This window comes from Dipteris shenzhenensis, chromosome 10 (assembly GCF_047967505.1).
Source record: "Dipteris shenzhenensis isolate YYH24624 ecotype China chromosome 10, Dip_SZ_1.0, whole genome shotgun sequence".
In the NCBI taxonomy this organism is placed as follows: domain Eukaryota; kingdom Viridiplantae; phylum Streptophyta; class Polypodiopsida; order Gleicheniales; family Dipteridaceae; genus Dipteris; species Dipteris shenzhenensis.
In genome coordinates this window covers 42968407-42972317 of record NC_141605.1, presented here as the reverse complement: position 1 = coordinate 42972317, position 3911 = coordinate 42968407, and positions in this window count along the sequence as shown.

The window sequence follows — 3911 nt, the reverse complement described above, 5'->3', positions numbered from 1 at the left end:
AAAACTGGGGACATAGCTTTAAACCTCTTGAAAATAGAAATAGAGGAAGATGACATCCTATTATACCAATGCCAAGGATACTTTCTATAGATTGCAACTTATGATCCTTTGATGACACTTGTCATGTGATTCGGAGTATGCAAGGTCCTGGGTAGATCTTTAGCCATGTCCACTAGGACACACACCTGAGTGTTACCTTTGGGGTTTACGAATTCTTGATTGCTACCCCTATAGCCTTACCCAATCTACTACAAAGGTCCAGTAGCTAATTGCAAAAAGAGAGAGGCAAGGCAGGTAGCTCCACCCAGACAAGAAGCTTGGTGGATCTCTAATTATTAGGAGAAAAGTCCGGTGACCACCACTCTAAGAAAATGACTAGTTCCTAATGGTCCATAGACCATGATCCAAGGCTCTCTCTGCCATCTCCAATTTCTCAAATTAAAAAACAAAGTATCCCTTCTTGATAAATCTAACATTAGTCATATTCATTCCTTTCCGTATCTAGTTATTTCTAAGACATGTTTTGATGATTGAAGCTGGAGGGCGGGTGCCTGGAAGAAAACCTACGAATGCATGTGTCCTCAACCAATCTACAAACTCCATGTAGAGTTCATCATCAAGGAAGACAGATACACTCGTACCTAGAGAATATTTTTCCGATGGGTCCAGAAGATCTGCGCTCTCTTCAATAGGTTGGAGTGTTCTTGTCCGCATTCTGAGATCATATGTGATTCCTTGAGTGGTATAAGCATTGGTGGGCTATGCGCCTTCCTCTTGGGCTCTTGGGCTAGGAATTCAATGTTTTATTTCTCAGGTTTATGAGAGTCACCTATGTCCTCTCTTAGGTCGCCACAATAGGACTACCTCCCTTTGTAGTGGTACTTGTGATGGTGTCTCTTGCTTTAATACCATTAGTGGAGAAGTCTCCTATAGTGGTGGAACTAGAGTATCCTCTTTCACATGTGTCATCACCAACTTCTCTTCCTTATTTGGCGAGTCTTCCATCCCCATGTCATCAATATTTCCTCTCATGGTGGGAGGGCGGGAGGGTAGTAAACTCTGCGGTCTCTCCACCATAGGGAGGGCTAGAATAGACAGTTCCCTACCTAGGTGGTATCAAGAAAAACTTGCCTCTATTCATCTTAGCTACATGCATGTAAGAGGACCTCCCTCCTCTTCTTGTAGGGTTGCCAACAGAAAAGGAAGGCCTACGTTTGAAAGGTCCCTACCATATTTTGTTGTCCCAAGCACATAGTGTTGTTTTTGGGGTAGACAAGGGTGGGAAAGATGAGTCTTCCTCTATTGCTATCCTAGTAGTAGTCAAGGGTGGGAAAGCCATTCATCAACACCTTCGCCTCTTTGGAGTTGTATATTTTTCCCTCATAGTGCCTTTTGTGAATGCTATGTTCTCTTCTCCTCTCTCTTTCTTCTTCTCCTCCTCTCCCTTCACTAGTTCTCTCTCCCCTCCCTCTTCTTCTCCCCATTGATTCACAATTGCAACAAGTCGAGACTCACTAGAGTGACACTAGTGGATGGAATTTGCATGCAGTGCTCTCAAATAGAGTGGCTTGGAGCAGTACTCCATCGGCGTTCTTGCAAGATCCCCATGACACATGAGTCACTGTTGGACTACAGCATATCCATTAGTGGATATCCTTAAAGAGGATACCACCTATTCAAATCAAAACATTTTGGTCGAAGAATTGAGGGAATGTCTTTGACAAATTCTTTTGGAGTCATTTCCAAGTTATATTCATGAGAGAAATGAAGATGTTAAAGCTTGTGGATCTGAATTGTCTCATTTGGAAGACCAATTATATGAGATATCAAGAATTCAGATTATTACTGGGTTGAAGCAGTTGTGCTACAGTAGTTTACGTAATGAACAGGACTCCCACTGCAGCAATACATGGCATGACGCCAGAGGAGATGTATACTGGTAGGAAACAAGATATTTTTCATTTGAAAATTTTTGGTTGCATTGCCTATGTTCATGTGCTAGATGAGTTGAGGTCCAAGTTGGATCCAAAAGCTGAGAAGTGCATCTTTATTGGTTATTCTCTGTAGCAGAAAGGGTATAGATGCTATAACCCTTCTACTCGTAAGTTTACAGTGAGCAGAGATGTTGTTTTTGATGAGATGAGTAGCTGGTATAAACCAGTAAATATCATGATTGATGTAGATGCACAAAATGGTAATGCTGGCACAGAATTCACAGTAGCAATACAAAATATTAGTGGACTTGCAATGTCCTCTAGCAGTGGTTCACATACTTTGCCATGGATAGGTAGATTGAGATCAGGAGAATCTCCTCAAAGCAATGCAGATAGTGGTATGCAGGTATCACGAAAAGGAAAAGAGAAGGTAGATTAGCCCATGTTTGATGTGAATGCAGGTCACTCTTATGTGGATGGTCAATCCAGTGGCTCAGAACAGAGCATTGATGATGAGTTGAGTATTCCTTCTGTTGTTACACCTAGAGTAAGGAAGACCAGGGATGTTTTGAGAGCACCTAGAAGTGAGCCTATTTTGCACAGGTCTACCAGAGCTAGGTATCCTGTGGATAGGCTGAAATATGATGGATTTACAGCCATTCACTATGCCTATATGGTCAAAGTGATACAGGAACCAGAACCCATTTCTTTTGAGCAAGCCATGGGAAAAGAAAAATGGGAGAAAGCCATGGATGAAGAAATGGATGCCTTGGAAGCAAATGCTACATGGGAATTGGTGCCGTTGCCTAAAGACAAGAATGAAATTGGCTATAAGTGGGTTTATAAGGTCAAGCACAATGCAGATGGTTCTGTGAACAGATACAAGGCAAGATTAGTTGTCAAGGGGTATGCACAAACATATGGCATTGATTATGAAGAAACATTCAGTCCGGTTGCAAGGATGGCAACCGTAAGAGTAGTCATTGCTATGGCTGCATCAAAGGGATGGTCTTTACATCGGATGGATGTAAAGAATGCCTTCTTGCATGGAGATTTGCAAGAAGAGGTCTTTATGGAGCAGCCACTAGGTTATGTTCATGCTGTTCATCCTGAGTTTGTTTGCCAATTGAAGAAAGCCTTGTATGGCTTGAAGCAAGCACCTAGAGCATGGTCTGACAAGATAGGATAGTATCTTGTCACTATTGGCTTTCAGATTTCCAAGGCAGATTCCTCACTTTATGTGAGAAAAATAGAGAAAGGCATTATGCTACTTGTCATTTATGTTGATGATTTGATCATCACAGACCGTGATAGTGATGAAGATATCCTTCATGTGAAAATGCTATTGAAGCAAAAGTTTGAGATGAAGGATTTGGGAGAGCTGCGTTATTTCTTGGGCATTGAGGTGATTAGATCACCAAATGGGATACGGCTCTTGCAGAGGCAGTATTGATTGGACATGTTGTCCAAATATGGGATGACAGGCTGTAAGCCTATTTTAGTTCCTTTGGAGCAGAATGTGAAGTAGAGCACAGATGCAAGGTGAGCTTTTGGAAGACCCTACTATGTACAGGTGCATAGTAGGAAGTTTGATTTATATGACTGTTACCAGGCCAGATTTGAGCTATGCTGTTGGATTGGTAAGTTAGTTTATGCAAGCTCCAAGGAAATCACATTTGGATGTGGCTAGACACATACTCAGGTATGTGAAGTCCACATTGCAGTATAGACTATTTTATGAGGCTAGGGTTCAGATACAGTTGCATGGATACACTGATGCTGATTGGGCTGGTAGTATTTCTGATAGACGATCTACCAGTGGATATGTGTTCTCTTTTGGGAGTGCTGCAGTCACTTGGAGCAGCAAGAAATAGCCTACAGTTGCCTTGTCGAGCATAGAGGCTGAGTACAGGGGTGCAACAATGGCTAGATGTGAGGTAGCTTGGTTGCATAAGCTACTTTATGATATGCATCAGA